Source organism: Arachis ipaensis, chromosome B1 (assembly GCF_059453495.1).
Source record: "Arachis ipaensis isolate K30076 ecotype BB chromosome B1, ASM5945349v1, whole genome shotgun sequence".
Lineage (NCBI taxonomy): Eukaryota > Viridiplantae > Streptophyta > Magnoliopsida > Fabales > Fabaceae > Arachis > Arachis ipaensis.
In genome coordinates, this window is record NC_142436.1 from 126,009,834 (window position 1) to 126,031,494 (window position 21,661).

General features: G+C 37.3%; 1 non-coding gene across 1 annotated transcript; it reads left to right on the forward strand.

Moving 5' to 3' along the window:
* Positions 1–7,106: 7,106 nt before the first annotated feature.
* LOC148578276 (small nucleolar RNA R71) lies at positions 7,107–7,213 on the forward strand. Its single transcript, XR_015903126.1, has one exon. It is a non-coding gene; the product is annotated as a small nucleolar RNA R71 (small nucleolar RNA).
* The last annotated feature ends 14,448 nt before the right edge of the window (positions 7,214–21,661 follow it).

The window sequence follows — 21,661 nt, forward strand, 5'->3', positions numbered from 1 at the left end:
AAGTCCTAATCAACTCACTAATTAACTTAGTGAAAGATTAGCGTTAGTGGAAACCAAACCAACTAACAATCCTAATCACAATATCGAACGGACATCTATGATTGAAGGTCACCTAATTATCCAATTCCAAGTCAAGAATGTGAAAAACTATACAAAAATTAGAAGAGACATTTTATCAAATACCTAACATGCATAAAAAGAAAAATGTCATAAATTGCAATAAAAATAAATTCTATAACTACCAATTGCAATAAAATGATAATAACAACTCAAATAATCATTAAAGAAATATAAAACGTCAAAATTGCATTAAATGAAATTAAAAGTGACAAGTGTGTTCAAAGAACTAAAGTGGCATGAAAGCAAAATTAACAAAGGAAACTAAGAGATTAAAGGCAATAAAACATGAAAATGTAAATGAAACTACAATAAAACAAGAATTAAAAAGAGAAATTAAAGAGAAAATAAAGCTAAAAATCCTAATTCTAGAGAGAAGTGGGAGCTTCTCTCTCTAGAAAACTAAACAAAACATGTAAAAAAACTAAACCTAATTGCTTCCCCCTTCATCCTTCTTCAATTTGGCTTAAAATAGCTTTAGATATGTGTTGGATTGGGTTTTGGGGGACCAGAAATCACTGCCAGCGAGTTGCAATTAATGAGGTCACGTGCCAGGACTTGTGCGTACGCACACATGCTGAATCCCGACTTGTGCATACGCACACTTAAACTTATGTCCACTATAGCAAATTGTATATCATTTTGAAGCCCCGGATGTTAGCTTTCCAATGCCGCTAGAACCGCCTCATTTGGACCTTTGTAACGCAAGTTATGATCAATTTAGTACCGAGAGGTCAGGACTGGCAGCTTTACAAATCCTTCATTTCTTGAATTCTTCCACTTTGCATGCTTTACTTCCACTTCTTCAAGTCATTCTTGCCTTTAAAATCTTAAATCACTCAAACAAATATATCAAGGCATTGAATGGGAGAAAAGTGAATTAAAATGAGTAATTTAAGCATGAAAATCATGTTTTTCACAATTAAGCACAATTAGGAAAGAATTCACAAAAGCATGCTATTTCAATGGATAAGTGTGAGAAAAGTCAATGAAATTCACCCAAATAGAGCAAATAAATACCAGAAAATGTGGATTCATCACATCCCCACACTTAAACAATAGCATGTCCTCATGCTATACCAAAGAAAGATAAGAAGGGGAAACAACATTTATTCAATGTGCTAACTGCTAACTATATGCAATTTATCTACATGTATGTAGCTATCTATATGTAATCTATCTATATGTATTTAACTAGTCCAAAGAAATCAATTTCCAAGAAAGCATCTATATATAACCAAGGGCTAAAGTAATTATAACCAAATCCTATTCACAATTGAATTGAGTCATATAAAAGAATTTAACCAAACTTGCAAGATAAGCAATAATTATAGGTGAAATTAAGGAATTGAGTAATTGAACCCTCACCGGATATGTGTATGCACTCTAGTCACTCAAGTGTTTAGGGTCAATTCACTCAATTCTCCTCTAATCATGCTTTCAAAAGTTTGTTCTTCATCTAACCAATCAACAAGTATTTAATGTACATATGCAAAATTCATGAGGTCGTTTTAAGATTGTAATGAGGCTAAGGGTAAAGATAAGGATATACATATGGCTAAGTGAGCTTGCATTTGAATCTTTGATTAACCTAAGCTCTCACCTAACACATACACAACCTATACAATTCTAATATCAAGCTTAGCTACCCATAATCTCACTTTTACATATACACACACTCATGCATCAAATTCAATTCCATTACATATGCATTGATTATTATTGAATTTCTCATTGGGGTAATTTTGTCCCCCTTTTCATTATTTCATCACATGCGTACGCGTGACAAGCAGCACGTGACCTCATTAAAGGCAACACGCTGGGGGAGATTTCCGAGCTCATGGAAGTCCAAATCCAACTCAATTCTGAAGTATTTGAGGCCAAACTCAAGAAAGAACAAGGGAGGGCAATTAGGAGTAGAGTAGTAACATGCTTTAGGTCATATTCTAGAGAGAGAAGCTCTCTCTTCTCTCTAGAATTATGTTAGATTTAGATTAGAATTCCCTTAGATTTAGGTTTAATTCTTATTTTATGTTGGTTTTCCTTGCAATTCATTGTTCTTACCTCTTTGCTTTCCTAGTTTACTTGCTATCTCCTTTATTTTGTCATTTTTATGTTTATAAACTCTTTGTTGATTTTAATTTCATTTAATGCAATTTATGTTTTATGTTTCTTCTTGTTTAATTTAGTTGTTATTATTGTTTTCTTGTAATTAGTAGTTGTTAGATTTTATATTTCTTGTCATTTTACCATGCTTTCCTATTATGCCTTTCAAGTGTTTGATAAAATGCTTGGTTAGATTTTAGAGTAGATTTTTGGGTTCTTGACTTGGGTTGGTAACTTAGGTAACCTTGAGTTACTAATGTCCAAGTGATTGATAATTTGTTTCCATTGACTCTAGTTGTCACTAAATTAATTAGTGAGTGGCTAGGACTTATGGACTAGGATCAATTAAGCTCACTTGACTTTCTTCTAATTTTGGGGATGATAAAGTGGGAATGATCCTTATAATTATCATGTTGTGGTTAGTGGCAATGATAGAGATCCCTAACCATTAACCATTGCGAAGACCTTTTCACCATTTGAGTTCTTTTACTTGCTTGCAATTTACATTTCTTGTTCATCAAACCCAAAACCCAAAAATATACACTCCATAACAAATAATGTGCACACTTCCCTGCAATTCCTTGAGAGACGACCCAAGGTTTAAATACTCTCGATTTTTATTGGTTTGTACTTATGACAAACAAATTAAACTTTGATTGAGGGTTAATTGTTAGTTTGGATCTATACTTGCAATGAGATTATTTTTGTGAAAATTCTTAACCGACATTTATCCTACATCAAAACTTCTAATGGCTTTGACACTTACAGGAGGTGGTAATTTCTCATTTATCTCCACCTTGGCCTTGTCGACTTCTATGCCTTTGTTTGAGATCCAGTGGCCAAGAACAATGCCTTCGGTAACCATAAAAAAATATTTTTTTCAATTTAAAATAAGGTTTGTCTCTTGGAACCTTCTTAAAACTAAGGATAGATGTTGCAAGCAATCATCAAAGGAATCACCAAAAACAAAGAAATCATCCATAAATACCTCAATAAATTTTTCAACCATGTCAGAAAAAATAGAAAGCATGCACCTTTAAAAAGTGGCGGGAGCATTGCAAAGCCCAAAAGGCATGCAGCGGTAAGCAAAGACACCAAACGGGTAAGTGAATGCGTCTTCTCTTGATCCACATGGTCCACTGAAATTTAATTATATCCCGAATAGCCATCCAAGAAACAATAGAATGCATGTCCCGCCAATCTCTCAAGCATCTGATCAATAAAAGGGAAGAAAAAGTTATCTTTCCTAGTGGCAGTGTTGAGCTTCCTGTAGTCAATGCACATGCGCCATCTTGTGACGGTTCTTATAGGAATGAGTTTATTCTTTTCATTGGTGATCATTGTGACTCTGTATTTCTTGGGAACAACTTGAACCGGGCTCACCCAAGGATTGTTAAAAATTGGGTAAATTATCCCCTGCTTCCCACAACTTCATTACTTATTTTTGAACCATCTCTTTCATAACTGGGTTGAGCCTCTGTTGTGCTTGCACCACCGGTTTAGAACTATCTTCAAAAAGGATTTTATGCATACACACACTGGAGTTTATTCCCTTAAGATTTTTGATGGTCTATCCAAGGGCAACTTTATAGTCTCTTAGCACTTTAAGCAATTCAACTTCCTTAGATATGCTCAAAGAGGAACTTATGATCACTGGAAAATTGTTGTCATCACCAAAAAATGCATTTGTGGGCTGGAGGCAGGGGCTTCAATTCAAGTTTTGCTGTCCCTTCCTCCTTATCAGGGACCAAAATTGCTTCATTTTGTGGTGCTGGACAATTTCTTCTTCACCCACGTGGCTTTCTTTATAGGGCTCTGATAAACCACTATTTTATGGTTTATCTTATGCTCAATTGAGTGGTTTTTATCAACTCTTTACCCACTTATTCATACTATTTGCATGGTTCTACTTTTTCCTTCCTGATTTTGTGCTATGATTGAAAACATGCTTCTTTGGTCTTAACTTTTATATGTTTAACCCTCTCTTATTACCATTCGATGCCTTGATATGTGTGTTAAGTAATTTTAGGATTTACAGGGCAGGAATGGCTTGGAGGATGAAAAGGAAGCATGCAAAAGTGGAAGGAATACAAGAAGTTGAAGGAACTGCAAAGCTGTCAGCCTGATCCTCTCGCTCTAAAACGGTCATAACATGAGCTACAGAGGTCCAAACGATGCGGTTCTAGTTGCATTGGAAAGCTAACGTCCAGGGCTTCGATTTGATATATAATATGCCATAGTTGCCCTAACGCTAAATGACACGAACACGTGCTCCACGCGGACGCATCGCAGTGACGAAAATCAGCATGGCAGATTTCTTCTCCAGCGATTTCTGAGCTATTTTCGACCCAGTTTGCGGCCCAGAAAACACAGATTAGAGGCTATAAAGTGGAGGAATACATCCATTCATGAGATGCCTTCCATTATTCACTTTTAATAATTTATATGTAGTTTTTAGAGAGAGAGGTTCTCTCCTCTCTCTTAGGATTTAGGATTAGGATTCCTCTTAAAGGAATTAGGATTTCTTATTATTTCAACTTTATTATTTCAACTTACAATTTCTTCCAAGTTCCAGGTTCAATGTCCTTTTTATTTATTTTATCAATTTAGCTTATGAACTCTTTATGTTTGGATTAATATCCTTTTATTAATGCAATTGAGGTATTTCAGATTTATGGTTCTTATTTAGCTTTTTATATTCTCGGCTTTAATTGATTAACTGGAGGCTCTTGAGTTATCAAACTTATCGTTATTGATTGTTATGTCTGCTAATTGAATTGAATTCCACTAACTCTAGTCTTTCCCTTGGAGTTGGCTAGGACTTGGGGATCTAACTAATTAGTTCACTTGACTTTCCCTTGCTTTCGTAAAAGTTAACTAAGTGAGATTAACTTCAACTCTCATAAGAATAACTAGGATAGGACTTCCGAATTTTCATACCTTGCCAAGAATTTTATTAGACATTAATTTATTAATTCCTACAGTTTATTTTCCTTGTTCAAACCTTTCAAAACCCAAAACACTGTTTTCTATAACTAATAATAAGAACACCTCCCTGCAATTCCTTGAGAAGACGACCCGAGGTTTGAATACTTCAGTTTATAAATTTTATTGGGTTTGTTACTTGTGACAACCAAAACGTTTGTAAGAAAGGATGATTGCTTGGTTCAGAAACAATACTTACAACGGGAATTTATTCTGAATTCTAAACCGTCAATCTTCCGTTCTTCAGGATCCTCTAGGGAATTTGGCTCCTCCTCTTCTAAAGTCTCTTGTATCAAAGGATCAATTAAGTCAATTGTCATGTAATCCTCTAAGTCACTAGGATATTACATAGCTTTGAATACATTGAACACAATGTGCTTATCATGAACTCTTATAGTGAGCTCTCCTTTTTAAACATCAATTAGTGCTCTCCCAATGGAAAAGAATGGTCTTTCTAAAATTATTGAGGCATTTGTATCCTTCTCTATATCAAGAATAATAAAGTTGGTAGTGAGTATGAATTTTTCCACTTTAACCAACAAGTTTTCTACTACTCTGTGTGAAAATTTGATGGAATAATCCGTTAATTGGAGAGATATTCTTGTGGGCTTAACTTCATCTATTTGATTTTTTTCATCAAAGAGAGAGGCATCAAATTATTACTAGCTCCCAAGTCACAGAGAGCTCTTTCTATAGTGATTTCACCAATGGTGCAAAGAATTAAGAAGCTCCTAGGATCTTTCAACTTTTGGGACAAGTTCTTTTGGATTATTGCACTACATTCTTTTATGAAAACTACTATTTTATCCTTCTTCTAATTTCTCTTTTTTGCCATCAACTCCTTCGTGAACTTGGCATAAAGAGGCATTTGTTCCAATGCCTCAGAAAAAGAAATATTGATTTGTAATTTTTGAAACACTTCCAAGAACTTAGAGAATTGCTTGTCCTTGGTCTCTTTCTGAAACTTTTGAGGGAATGGAGGTTTGGGCTTGTACTCTTCCACTTTTACCTTCTCCAGTGCTCTAGTGACTCGTTCCTCTTGTTGATTGGCATCCTCCATGGCTTCTTCAGATTGCTTGTTATTTCTTGTGGCTTCTTTTTCCACCACCTTTTTACTTTTCAAATTAATAGCTTTACATTCTTCTCTGGGGTTTGGTATCATTGGAAAAGGCATTTGTGGATTTTTCAACAAATTGCTTGGCAAGTTGGCCAACTTGCACCTCCATGTTTCTGATGGAGGCCTCTTGATTTTTAAAATTAGCTCTGGTCTCTTGCATAAAACTGGAGGTTTATTAAATAAATGTGAATATATATTCGGTGAGTTTCTCCAAGGCATTTTCAAGAGGGGTGGCCTTTTGTGAATTTTGTGATGGTTGTGTAGGAGGTGTTTGTGGTTGGTGAAGGTTGTCGAAGTTGTTGAAGTTATTGTTTCTTTGGTTTTGATTTCCCAGCCAGAGTTGTAAGTTTTGGAAAATGGGTTATTGTGTAGTGACCTAGAGAAGTTGCCCATGTAATTTACTTGTTCAACAGGAGGTTGATCATGATTGAATGGCTCAGAAACTTCACTTTGATGGCCTTCTCCACTCATGTCATAGGTTAAGCTTTGGGTTTCCACTGCAGAGACTTGTAAATGCCCTAGTTGCTTGGTGAGTGCACTGATTTGTTGAGACATAGCCTTATTTTATGCCAAAATAGTATCTAAAGTATCTAACTCTATCACATCTCTCTTCATTGTTCTTTCAGAGGAATACAAATACTTATTGTAGCCAAATCTCAATTAATTCCAAGGCTTTTTCAGTAGTCTTTATATGCATGGATCCTCCAGCTGAAGAGTCCAATAAGTTCGTTGAAGTGGGAGTGATCCCATCATAAAAAATCTGAAGTTGCATCCAATCGACAAACATATCCGGAGGCACTTTCTCAATATTTCTTTGTACCTCTCCCAGGCTTCATAAAGGGATTCTCCATCTTTTTATATGAAAGTCTGGATATTATATCTTAGCTTTTTCCAACCTCTACAGTGGGAAGAATTTAGTTATGAACTTATTGACGAAATCATCTCATGTCACTAGGCTCTCCTTTGGTTGAGTTTCAAGCCACTGCTTGGCTTGGTCCCTTACATAGAATAGAAACAACCTCAATCGATAGGCTTCAGCCGAGACGCCATTGATCTTGACTGTGTCACATATTCGTAGAAAGCTAGATATGTGCATATTAGGATCTTCCTATGGTCTCCCACTAAATTGGCAATTTGGTTGCACCAAGGTGATGAGTTGAAGTTTCAACTCAAAGTTTTTTGCCTCCACATTAGGTGCTATAATGCTACTTCCACAATTTTCAGGAGTGAGTTTTGTGAAAGAGCCAATAGTTTTTCTAGCATTAACTGTGTTGTTGGTATTGTCAGCCATTGTGCCTAACTCCTCAAACTCTTCAATCTCTTCCACTGCCTTAGCTTCTTCTCTTTGATCTCTAGATTTCTTCCTTATCTGGAAGAGTGTTCTCTCAATTTCTAAATCAAAATGGAGTAGTTCTTTGTCCTTATTGCCTTGTATAAACACAGAGACAACAAAGAAAACTAGAATTTTGAATGTCATAGTGATGAAAATTCCGGATGAGATAACAAATTAAAAAGACAGAAAAATAAAGGTCTAATATAAGTAATCAATTAACCGGTTTGATGTCAATCTCGGTCTTGATACGGAATTTCGCAACGCCACAACTCAGCAAGTGCACCAGATCGTATCAAGTAATACCATGGGAGTCAGTTATCATTCCCACGAGGATTAACGGACTGAGTGCACAAGAGTTAATCGATTATTCTAACTAGACAATTGCAAATTAAGGTTTCAAAGATATCCTAATAACAAAAATAGAGAATTAACTGAAGGCAATTTGTAAACAATTAAGAAAGTGATATGAATGGAGGAATGTTAAGGCTTTAGAGATGTTTAAAACTTCAAGAAGAATGCTTTTCACTATCCACCTTAATCATGCAAAGATGTATCTTATGGCAAATCATAATTAATCAAACCCCAATTCCTTGGTGATTCAGTTTCTCTTAACCTAATAAATCGCCAATTCCTTGATCAATTAGTTAAGATAAGAGGTGAAATGCGTTCACTGATTTAAAAGCCACACAATTCTCAAAACTTAAACCTAGTTGATTTAATGTCACTTATCAAGTCAAGTTCAAAACTTAAAGAATTAAGAGAAGAAGTTTTCAAGCTCAATTCTAACAAACAACTTTTCCAAAATGAATATAGAATTCAATTTAGATTAGAACTATTTTTCAATAGATTCAAACCCTTGTGATGAAGTACGAAAACTTTTTTGTTAAGAAAACATCAATGCATTAATCAAGATAGAAAAGTAATAACATTAATCCATTAGAACAAACAGAGCTCCTAACCTTAACAAAGGAGATCAGTTGCTCATGATGTGTTGAAAATAAAAACTATGAATTCTAAAATGGCCAGAGGAGGAAAATTACGTGTGTTTCCCCTTCCTGATATATGTTAACTTAAAACCTAAAAAATTCAGAATTCAAAACTAAATCAAATTAAAATATAATTAAATCTAAAATAATTAATGTTCCCCTTATGATTTTCCTCTCAAGTCAAGCTAAATGTGATTCTCCTCATAATTGTCAATCAATGCTAGATAACATGGGCTTGTGCTTAGTTTTCACTCATCCAATCATGCTTAGAGGTTTAGAGATTAGTGAAAATAATTAAGAGGCCCTGGAGGTTGGCCCAAGTGGCACATTCAACTCACAAGATCCACGTTAACACAAGGGCTTGGAGAGGGCTTAGAGAAGCTATTGGAGGTGATGCTTAATGCACGTTGGATATGGGGCTTGAGATTGGCTCCTAAAGGTACTCCATAAGTGGCAAGTTGGACGTGCAAGTGCTCACATTGAATGTGAGGCTTGGAGGCAAGTCTTGGATCTATCCATGAATGGCACGTTAGACGTGGGGGTAAGCATGTTAAATGTGAAGGCATGTCCATTGGATGTAGGAGCAAGTTAAAGCCAGTGGAGGTGCCTTTGAGTGGCACGTTCAATGTGAAGCGAAGCAAGTTGAACATGAGGTTAAATACATTGGACATGGGGCTTCTTATGTTGGACGTGAGGCTTGGAGAAGCTATGGAGGAGGCCTCAGATGGCACGTAGGGGCATGTTGGATGTGGGGGCTTGGTGAGGACACTGGAGGTGTTCCATAAGCTCTCTGTTTGGTTCAACAATCCTCTATTTTGCTTACTTCCTTTCATAATCTCCTGTAGTCAAACAATTCAAACAACTCAAAGAAATATGCACTAAACCATAAATTAATTGCTTATAAATAAAGAATCCTTAGCTTATTAAATGAAATCTTTAAGAGGAAAATTACAAAAGATGCAGATGCATCAGTTGGATCATTACAAGTTGATATCAGAGTAGTCTTTCCTGTAGAGCCTTGGGAGTGCAATGATTATGCTTCACTACATACTCTGAGTGTCTATCATATAGTAAGACTTATCATAATGACAAGAGTTTAAGTTATATATGTATGATTGTCTATTGATTAATGCTCTTAGTTTACCGTTGTATATTTCTTGGTATTAGGTCTGGCTAGCTTGATACTAATGAATTATGTATACGGGAATACTAATAGGTTATCCTTGAAGGAAGATTTTTGTCCTTATTCTAAATAACCTTCATTTTACAAATCCCACATAACTTATTTCAACTTGAATATGTTTCAATGTAACGTAAACATTTATGCCTTTGTTATTCCTTTTGAAAAATGTTTATTTCATATATTTTCTTTTTAGAAGATGAAATAATTCCCTCTTATGTTTTCTTGTTCCCTGTAGACATTTTATTCTATTGTGTTCCTAAGCATTCTCTTGAATTTTGTGAACGATGCCATTGACTTTGGTTATTCTCCTCTTGTGAACTTTGTACTTTTTGACTCAACTTTGTTTCACCAGGATCTCTATATGTTTTAACTGCACCATGGCCATTTTTTATGTGGGAAATGGATGTTATTGGTCCTATTGAACTAAAAGCATCAAGTAGGCATCGTTTCATTTTAGTGGCAATTGATTACTTCACAAAATGGGTGAAAGCTACTTCTTTGCTAATATTACACAAAATATGATGACTAAGTTCATAAAAAAGGAGTTAATATGTCGTTATGGTATACTAAGCATGATCGTTACCGATAATGCGACAAATCTCAATAATAAGTCAATGAAAGAAATATGTGAAAAGTTCAAAACCCAACATCATAACTCATCGCCTTATCGTCCAAAAATGGATGAGGTAGCCGAAGCAGCAAATAAAAATATCAAGAAAATTATGCAAAAGATGGTAATCACATACAAGGATTGACATGAAAATGCTCCCTTTTGTTTTGGATGGATACCGAACTTCTATTCACATTTCAACAGGGGAAATGCCATTCTCTTTAGTCTATGGGATAGAAGCAGTACTTCCTATTGAAGTTGAAATTCCATCCTTGAGAGTATTAATGGAAACAAAATTGAAAGAGTCGGAATGAATTCAAAATTGATTTGACCATTAAATCTAATTGATAAAAAACGATTGGCCGCAACTTTATCAAAAAAGAGTGATAAATGCCCATGGAAAAAAGATCCATCCCCGACATTTTCAGGAAGGAGATTTAGTCTTACAAAAAAATCTTGCCAATTCAAAAAGATCAATGTGAAAAGTGGACACTAAATTATGGCAGACCTTATGTTGTAAAGAAAGCCTTTTCTGGAGGAGATTTGATTCTTACAACAATGGATGGAGAAGATATTCCTTTGCCAGTTAAATTCAAATATTGTAAAAAAATACTATGCATAAATGACAAAAAATAAAAATGTAGAAAATTAAAAGGCTACAAAGGCAAGCATAGAACAACCGAAAACAAAAAAAAAATGAAAAAAAGCAAATAAGATCTCATTTTTCATGAGTTCTTCTCCTATGCCTAATGTCATAGAAACACTAAGGGAAACCACTATAATAACAAAATGGTCAAAAAGATTAGATCTCATTTTTGCCTCCTATTATACTCATCCGACCCTATAGGATCATTTCCTAGTGGCTGAAGTCCACTCTTCTGAATCGTTATTCGTGTTCATCATTGGATCCAAACCTTCCGATGTCCAAGAGCTGTCGGTCGATGCTTCCTTCTCCAAAACTGTTGATGCATTCTCCGTCGTCTTGCCGTGAGTGACGTTCTTCACCCAAGATACCGTTTACCATGCACAACCACAATGACAACTTCCACTTCTTCTTGTCCACCATTGCTTTGTCATCTTCTTCTTCTCTTTCACTCTCTCTCACAGTTGTTTGTATGTGTATGCATGTGTACTGTCTCGGCCCTAATTAGGTTTTCATCACCTAGTGGGTGCTTAAATAAAAGGAAAAAGAAAAGAGAAAAAAATAAATAGGTCCCTGATCTTTTGCAATACGAACATTTAGGTCCTTGAGGATTGAAAAATACATTTACGTCCCTGACCTCTTCATAACCAGGACATGTAGATCCCTCTGTTCAACTAAGCTTGTGAGACGTAATGGCGATATCTGATGTGGACTCTATTCTACTGACATGGTCGTTCCAGTGTGCCACGTGGACGTGCAAAAATTTCTAGGGATAAAAAAGTCCCCCATCCCAAAAATGACATCGTTCAAGTGTTAGCTCTAATCCTACTAAAGGGTGAATGAAAATAGGGTCTCTGATGCTTTTCATAGCCACTGATGGTGTATCCTTGAGTTCAAGGAGAAGTGGAGGAGGAGGAGAAAGACAAGATCGGTCTACTGCGAGCTCAGGGCCAATTGCATTGCATGCAAGAGATGAGAAAGGTGGTGACATCTCCCCAAAGTGATTTTGTGGAGTTTATGCGATCATGTTCATGTCGAAGACTAACAAGAACCCTAACAGAGCCTTCTTTGGGTGCCAATTCTATAAGGTAAGTAAAGAATTTTGTTGGGTTTGAATTAGGATTCACCTGAAATATTATATGATTTTCAAGTTGCATAGTATGTTGTGTAGGTAAGAGAACCGTATTGCAAGTTTTTTTATCTGGCTTGATGACCACATTGTGAGAAACGGGAGCTCTGATACAAGGATCCTGGGAGAGAAGGATATCGAAAACGCTGAAAAGCATCACAAGACACATAAGCTGGAAAACAGAATCACTAGTACTCTTGATTATGGATGGATATGGCTTTGTCAATTTAGATCTTGACCAGTACTCTTCGCTTGGCACATGTTTATGCAATGCGGATAGGTCCTATGGATTGACTCCATATATAGACAGGGATGCACATATTCTTGTGGTGAATTAGTGAGGATTTTTGGAATGTCCACAACTGAACCGGTAAATGCACTGGGTCGTCCAAGTAATATCTCAGGTGAGTGAAGGTCGATCCCACGAGGACTGATGGACTGAGCAACAATGGTTGACTAATTGGTTTAGTTAGGCAGGTAGAGAAGTTGGTTTGGTGAATTGAGATCACATTAAACAGTAATTCAAGAATAAAGAAAGCAAATAAGAGAATTAGTGAGAAATCAATAAGAGAAAATAGTTAAGGTATCGAAGATGTTTACTTTTCCGGATTAAGTTTTCTTACCAACTATTTTAATCATGCAAGATTTATTTCATGGCAAACTGTAATTCACTAAACCCTAATGTCTTAGTGATTTAGTCTCCTCTAACCTTCATCAACCGCCAATGTCTTGGTGACTTGATTCTGATTATAGGGTTAAGTTCAATTCTAGTTTATGGCCACAAAAACCCTAATTACCTAAAGCTAAGAGGATTATATGTCACGTATCCCGATTAGTTCAAGTAATTAGCCATTTAGGAGGAATTTACTTTCAAGTTGTTCTTCCAAGGGTTACAAGAACACAAATGGAATAAGGGTCATACTTTTGTTCCACCCAGATTCATAAAATGAAGAATGAAAGTAATATTTGAAACTGAATCAATACATTAATTAAAATAAAAAAGTAATATTCTCAATCCATAGAAATAAATAGAGCTCCTGACCTTAAACAAGAAGGTTTAGTGGATCATGACTTACAGAGAAAACAGGGATTCTGAAAAGTGTGAAAGTGTGGAAGTGAAAAGATTCCCTTGAAGGGTGAATCTTTTCCCTTTTATATCTAACCTAATTTGATTTGAAACTAAAATAAAATAATAAATCCTAAAGCTAAAAGATATTATTTGTAAATAAAAATTACAAAAATAAAATAAAGAATAACTAATAAAGGCTAAATCCACTTGAAAATGCTTCATTGATGTGGGCTTGGTTTGGATTGCCTGGTGCTAAACGCCAGTTAGGCGTTTAGCGCCCAAGGAGGCAGAAAGCTTCTTGTTTCGTGAGGCTCGCTGGCGCTAAATGCCATCGCCCTGAGGTGTAATGCCAAGTCTTCTCCTTTTTGCACAAAGTTCTGCCTAATTGCTCTGAATTTCACCTAAAATAAATAAAAAATACTAAAACACTCAAAGTAGCATCCAAAGAGGATTTTTGCACTAAAATATTATAAAACTTAATAAATTCTATTGGAAAATGACTAGAAAACAAGGGGAAAATGGGTACAAGATGCTCATGCATCACAATACTAAACTTGAACTGTTGCTTGTCCTCAAGGAACTAAAACAATATAAGACTGAGAAAAGAAGAGAAAAATGCCTAAGTCTTGAGTGTTCATTTAAGCTAATGTCTAAGTACTGAGTGGGGCTAATGACACTCTAACTCTGAATAGGTTCAGCATCTCACTATCCTTTGAAGTTCAGATATATTGATAACCTTCAGCACTAGAACTCGGATGATATTATGGACTCTCTCCCTTAGGCTCTAATTGATCCTTGAACACAGCTTTTTCTTTTCTGTTCTTTTGGTGCTTTGCACCTTGAGCCTAGCTGTGACTCTAAGTGTTTTGTCTTAAAGGTTAACTTGATACAACAACACCACAAGCACTTGACTGGGGAACTCCTTGAGTTCTAATTTTTCTTTTTATTTCCTCCTAGTTAGTGGTGCTCAGAGCCTTAGGCATACTCTATAATTGCACTTGATCTCGACTCTTAGTGCTCTGTCTCAAGGATTACTTGACACATTTACATCACAAGAATATGGTTAGGAAAACAACTCTTATGAGCTTTTAATCCTTTTAAACATTCCTAACCATTGATGCTCAGAGCCTTGGACTTTGCCTTTTTATTTTTCTTCTTTTTTTTCTCTTTTCTTTTTGCTGTTTGTTTTGCTTCAAGGGTCAATTTCTCACTGAGTTTTAGAGAATCCATAATATTTCTCTAGGTTCCTGTACCTTAAGAACTAATATTCTTAATTTCAATATCAAATATGCACTGTTTATTCATACATTCAGAATTAAAGATAATGCCACCACATCAAGTAACTAGAAAAACTCATAATATATAACTCAAGCCTCATGTATTTTACTATTTCTTTTCTTTTTATTTTTATTTTTTGAGCTCAGTGAGCAATACATGAGACATCTTTAGCATAATACAAGATAAATAATTAAACTAGAAAGCAATAAAAGACTACTAGTGATCATGCAAAAGCTTTAATAGAAGACAGAAAATAAGATAAAAATATTGAGAAATAGAAAATAAGATAAGCAAAAGATAAAGAAACTCAACTACCTCAGTCATGGCGGCTGCTGCTCCCTCATGGGAATCCTTTCTGGGGCTTCAGCTTATCTATGTCGTGTCTTTGCCTCAGCTGCTCCTCCACTAGTTGGTGGAGAAAGGCCAAGTGGTCCTGATGCTCAATCCTCAGCTGATCAACAGATGATGTTATCTTCTTAATGGATGTCATTAACTGGTCCCAGTAGTCACAGAGATGGAAATAGAATCCCTGAGGCATCTTCGGAAGCTCCTGTTGAGGAGGAGGAACTGGCTCCTACAGTGGTGAATGCCCATGCTCCCTAGCATACTCCATACCCTCCTAGTGATAAGTCGGTCAATGTCAATAGGGGTATCACCATCAAGCGGACTCGGGCCTCAGCACACAGGCGAAAGATGAGGTGAGGGAAGGCCAATCTCGTAGAGGTGGAGGCCTTCTCGGCTATTCGGTACAGCTCCTGAGGAATCACGCGGTGTACTTCCACCTCATTACCGAGCATGATGCAATAAATCATCACTTCTTGGTCCACTGTAACATCAGATCGGTTACTTGTAGGGATGATGGAGCGGTAAATAAACTCCAACCACCCCCGAGCAACTAGCCTCAGATCGTGCATAACCAGCTAGTACGACTGACCTTTGGCTTCCCTCTTCCACTGTGCTCCGGAGAGGTAAATATCAGCAAGGACCTGGTCCAGTCTCTGGTCAGTGTTGACACTCTGCGTGTAAGAGTGAGGGTCGTCTCAATATGGTGGCAGGTGAAGTATCTCCCCCACCCTCTTTGGACGAAACTCCATAATCTCCCCTCGAACCAAGGTGCGCCAGTTATTTAGATCCGAGTTAACGTTAGTGGCATGCTTATAGGTCACCCAAGCATTGGCGTAGAACTCCCTGACCATAAGCACACCCACTTCAGTCACGGGGTTGGTCAGAACTTCCCAACCCCTCCTCAAAATCTATTCCCAGATCTTCGGGTACTCCTCCGGCTGAAGATCAAAGCGGACCTTGTGGATCCCTTTCTTTTTGCTCATTATCTCATGGAAGTGATCCTCGTGGGTCTTGGAGAAAAACTGGATGAAATTATAAGGACTGGAGGCAGGTGCCTTCTCTTTCCTCTTCCTTGAAGATGATTCACCGATTTTGGGTGCCATTGGGATAGTAAAAATGAGGAAAAAGCGGAGCATCCAATACCAAACTTAAAAGTTTTGCTCGTCCCCGAACAAAGTAAAAGATAAAATAGAGAAAAGATAGAAAAAGGGAATATGGTAATAGGGAAGCAAAAGAGAAAGAAAAGTGGAAGGAGGGGAGCTACGGTTTAGTGGGGAAAAAGATAGTGTATGAAAATAAGGAGATAGTAAGATGGAAGATGGTAGTTGGAGGTGTGGGGATAAGAGGTGAGAAAATGGGTATTTATCCATATTTATATAGGTGGGGGGGAGGGTTCGGTTATAGGGAGTAAGGGTGGGAGGGAAAATAAAATTTGAATGTGGTTAATGGGGAATAGAGATTGATGAGTGGTGATTGGATAGAGTGGGGGTATGTTGAAAGATTAAAGGGATTTGATAGGTTGATGGGAGGTGATTTTAGGAATTGGGTGAGAGTTGGGGTTTTAACCATTGGTTAAACACCCTTACCTTCATATTCGAAACTGGTGTGCCTAACGCTAAACGTCAACCTCGGCATTTAGCGCCAACAATGGCACTTTTTTAGGGACAAGTATTGGTGCTAAACACCCATGACCCAGCTGGCGTTTAGCGCCTTAAGAGAGGTGACAAAGCTTCAAAATAGTGCCATAGTTGGGTGTTAAACGCCCACCTGGCGTTTAACGCCAGCCTCTGCCTGTCTGTTCTGGGTGTTAACGTGCTCCTGGCGTTTAACACCAGGTCCCCTTGCTCCATTCCTGGCGTTAAACGCTCAACCTGGAGTTTAGCGCCAGAGCTCTTCAAATTCTCCTTGCTCCAGGGTTTTCTATTCTTCCTTCCGAGTTCCCCTGTCCTTGTTCTAGGCACTGTGCATGATCACAATCAAAATTAAACTAAGGAAAACTATGAAAAACAATGAAAAATAAATGAAACTCAAACTGAAATTAAAACTAAAGGATACTCTTGGTTGGGTTGCCTTTCAACAAGTGCTTCTTTATCGTCACTAGCTTGATGGTCATCTCCGTTAAGGAGGAGGGTGGTCATAGGGGCTTTGGTCTTCACCCCTCACTGTGAATCTCTTTCCTTTCTCTTATGGATTAACTCAATATGCTCCAGAGACAGAATCCTATTTACTGTATGAGGTAGGACTGGACTTCTAGTGAACACTGAACGCCACTTTCATCCCAGGTGAGAAGTCCTCAGTGGGAATCTTTTTGTTCCTCCAGCCCTTGGGTACTTTCTTCTTGGGACCTCTGCGCTCCTTAGTGGGTGATGAATGCCTAACACCAAACTTAGCTTTGTTCTCAGGGGGAATTGTATTGGTTCCCACCAAGGGAGGAGGCTTAAGCAATGAACGCTGCATGCAAGTACCTCTTCTATAGAGAGTAATGAAGGTTTAAAAACCTTGAATACCAAATAGCCTTCACTTAGCCTCAGAATCAATTTACCTCTCTCGACATCGATTAGAGTTCTCCCAGTGGCCATGAATGGTCTTCCTAATATTATGGAGTCATTTGCATCCTCTCCCATATCAAGTATTATAAAATCTGCAGGGAGAAAAAGCTCTCCAACTTTGACCAAGGTATTTTTCACTAGCCTATGTGCCTGTCTTAGAGATTTATTAGCCATCTGCAATGCTTTCCTTGTAGGTTGAGCCTCTTAAATTTGTAACTTCTTCACCACAAACAAAGGCATCAGATTGATTCTTGAGCTAAGATCACAAAGGACTTTGTCAAAATTGACATTCCCAATAGTACAAGAAATCTGAAAGCTCCCTGAATCTGGCACCTTCTTTAGCAGCTTAGTCTAAATGAGTGCACTACATTACTTGGTCAGGACTACTATTTCATTTCCCTTTAGGGTCTTCATCTCAAAGAGTAATCCTTTCATGAATGCCACATAGGGAGGCATTTTCTCAAGAGTCTCAGCAAAAGAAATATTGACTTGTATCTTTTTAAAGACTTCCAAGAACTAAGAGAATTGCTCGTCCTTGGTCTCCTCTTGGAGCTCCTAAGGGTGTGATACTTTAGACTCTTGTATAGGTGCCTTAAGTGGGGCTTATGATATTGTAACTTCAGCCTTTTCTGGAGCTTATTTCTCCTCTGACCCCTTAGCAATATGCACCTCCTTCTTCAGCATGGATTCGTTAGCAGTTGTGAGGGCCTTACACTCTTCTCTTGGGTTAGTCACTGTGTCATTGGGGAGAGTGTAAGGAGGCCTCTCAAGTATCCTCTTACTCAACTATCCTACTTACATCTCCAAGTTTTTGAGTGAAGCTCTAGTCTCATGCATAAAACTATCAGTACTCTTGGAGAGCTCAGCAACTACTGAAGCCAAGTCAAGGTTGCTTTGAGATTGAGTGGACGCCTGCTGTGGCTAAAAAGCTTGAAATTGATAGTTGTTGAAATTGTTGAACTTATTCTGATTAAAATCGCCTTGAGAGTTATTGTTGAAATTCGGCTGAGGCTTCTGGGGTTGCTCTCTCCACCCAAAATTGGGGTGATTCCTCCATCCCTGATTGAATGTATTCGAATAAGGATCATTATTGGAATTTTTAGAGGAATTTCCCATATAATTAACTTGCTCAGGAGTGGGTTGAGCATAATCATAATTCTCCCTTTAGTTGAAGCTTCCACTCATGTCATGAGAGGCATCTTGAGTATTAACAGCTGAGACTTGCATACCACTCAAGTGCTGAGTAATCATACTGATCTGTTGTGACATGATCTTGTTCTGAGCTAGAATAGCATCCAGGGTGTCCACCTCCATAACCCATTTCTTCATAGGATTCACAGGATTCCTCTGAGAAGAATATAGATATTGGTTGTTAGCAACCATCTCAATAAGCTTATTAGCCTATTCAGGCGTCTTCTTCATGTGCAAGGAACCTCCTGCAGAATTGTCCAGAGACATTTTTGCCATCTTAGAGAGGCCATCATAGAAAATATGCAGCTTGGTCCAATCTGAAAACATGTCTAGGGGACACTTCCTAATCATCTGCTTGTATCTTTCCCAGGCTTTATAGAGGGACTCACTATCTCTTTGCCTGAAAGTCTGAACATCCACCCTCAGCTTAGTCAGCTTTTGAGGTGGGAAGAATTTGGTCAAAAATCTATTGACCACCTTATCCCAAGAGTCTAAGCTCTCCTTGTGCTGAGTATCCAGCCACTGTTTTGCTCTGTCCCTCACAGCAAATGGGAAGAGCATGAGCTTATAGACTTTAGGATTCACTCCATTAGTCTTCACAGTATCACAGATCTGCAGGAAGTTGGAGATGAATAGAATTGGATCTTCCTGCAGGAGCCCATGAAACTGGTAGTTTTACTGCACTAGAGTGATCAATTGTGGCTTCAGCTCAAAATTGTTTGCACCAATAGGAGGTACTGCAATACTGCGCTCATAAAAATCAAGGGTGGGAGCAGTGTAGGAACTCAGCATCCTCCTAGCTTGCTTGTTACCATTCGAATTTCCACCATTAACATTAACAGCATTATTGGGATTGTTGGGATCCATGGCTTCCTTCTCAAAAGTATCCCTGAGATTTTCACTGGCTCTGTAAGCTCTAGCTTTTTGCAAATGCCGCCTCAAGGTCCTCTCAGGTTCATGATCAAAATCAAGAAGGGGTTCTTTGTCTCTGTTCCTGCTCACAAACAAACAGAAAACAAAGAAAAGTGGAAATCTCTACGTCAGAGTGCAGAGAATTCCCAGTGAGGTATCCTATGTAAAAAGAAATAAAATAAGATAAAACAAGAAATAGACCTAAATGTTTCAAAAATAATTAAGAAAAATTAAACTACTAATTCGAAAATTAAACAAGGAAGAACACTAATATTTTCGAAATTTAAAGAGAAAAATTACTATAGGGACACCAAACTTAATTTCAAAAATTGAAGAAAAAATTGTAAGTTAATTTCGAAAATTAAAGAAATAAATAGAATAAAACTAAAGTAAAAACACCTAATCTAAATAACCAGACAACTAGTAGTTGTCAATCACTGTCAGTCCCCGACAACGACGCCAAAAACTTGGTGCGGATTTTTGGAATGTCCACAACTAAACCAGCAAATGCACCGGGTCGTCCAAGTAATACCTCAGGTTTGTGAGGGTCGATCCCACGAGAATTGATAGACTGAACAACAACGGTTGAATGATTGTCTTAGTTAGGAAGGCAGAAAAATTGGTTTGGTGAATTGAGATCTCATTAAATAGATATTCAAGAATAAAGAAAGCAAATAAGAGAATTGGTGAGAAATTAATAAGAGAAAACCGTTAAGGTATCGAAGATGTTTACTTTTTTGGATTAAGTTTTCTTACCAACTATTTTAATTATGCAAGATTCATTTCATGGCAAACTGTAATTGACTAAACCCTAATGTCTTAGTGATTTAGTCTCCTCTAACCTTCATCAACCGCCAATATCTTGGTCACTTGATTCCGATTAGAGGGTTAAGTTCAATTCTAGTTTATGGCCACAAAAACCCTAATTACCCAAAGCTAAGAGGATTATATGTCACATATCCCGATTAGTTCAAGTAATTAGCCGTTTAGGAGGAATTTACTTTCAAGCTGTTGTTTAGGTGAGATCCTCTTCCAAGGGTCACAAGAACGCAAATAGAATAAAAGTCATACTTTCGTTCCACCCAGATTCATAAAATGAAGAACAAAAGTAATCCTTGAAACTGAATCCATACATTAATTAAAATAGAAAAGTAATAATCTCAATCTATAGAAATAAACAGATCTCCTAACCTTAACCAAGGAGGTTTAGTGGCTCATGACTTACAGAGAAAACAAGGGTTCTGAAAAGTGTGAAAGTGCGAAAGTGAGGAGATCACCTTGAAGGCTCTTTTCCTTTTTATATCTAACCTAATTTGATTTGAAACTAAAATAAAATAATAAATCTTAAAGCTAAACGATATTGTTTGTAAATAAAAATTACAAAAATAAAATAAAAGATAACTAATAATGGTTAAATCCACTTGAAGATGCTTCATTGATGTGGGCTTGGTTCGGATTGCCTGGCGCTAAACGCCAGTTGGGCGTTTAGCGCCTAAGGAGCCAGAACGCTTCCTCTTTCGTGAGGCTCCCTGGCGCTAAACGCCAGCCAGGCATTTAACGCCCAGAGGGGTAGTGCCAAATCTTCTCCTTTTTGCACAAACTTCTGCCTAATTGCTCCAAATTTCACCTGAAATAAATAAAAACACTAAAACACTCAAAGTAGCATCCAAAGATGATTTTTGCACTAAAATATTATAAAACGTAATAATTCTAACTGAAAATGACTAGAAAACAAGGAGAAATTGGTACAAGATGCTCACGCATCACGAATCATGTCTCTTTCTAATGGAAGCAATTGCATGGTAGCAAGGCATTTCTAAAACAACGTGGGAATGAAATAATCAAAGCACATTAGGATGAAATATAATCTAATAGTTATAAACATTTTATTGTAGAAATATAATCCTATAAATACCAGTCAACTACCATCTGTTGCATGAGCATCTATGCTTGATGAGATCTACATCCACCCTGATTGCTTTGCGACTCACCTCAAGCCTCTTCCTTTCATGGTCACTAGTCCATTATGCCATCCATTTGGTGCTAAGTTTGACAAGCCTTTCCATCCTCTTTTACTAAACTAGTGCAAGCTTGCCAGGATAGTTGTC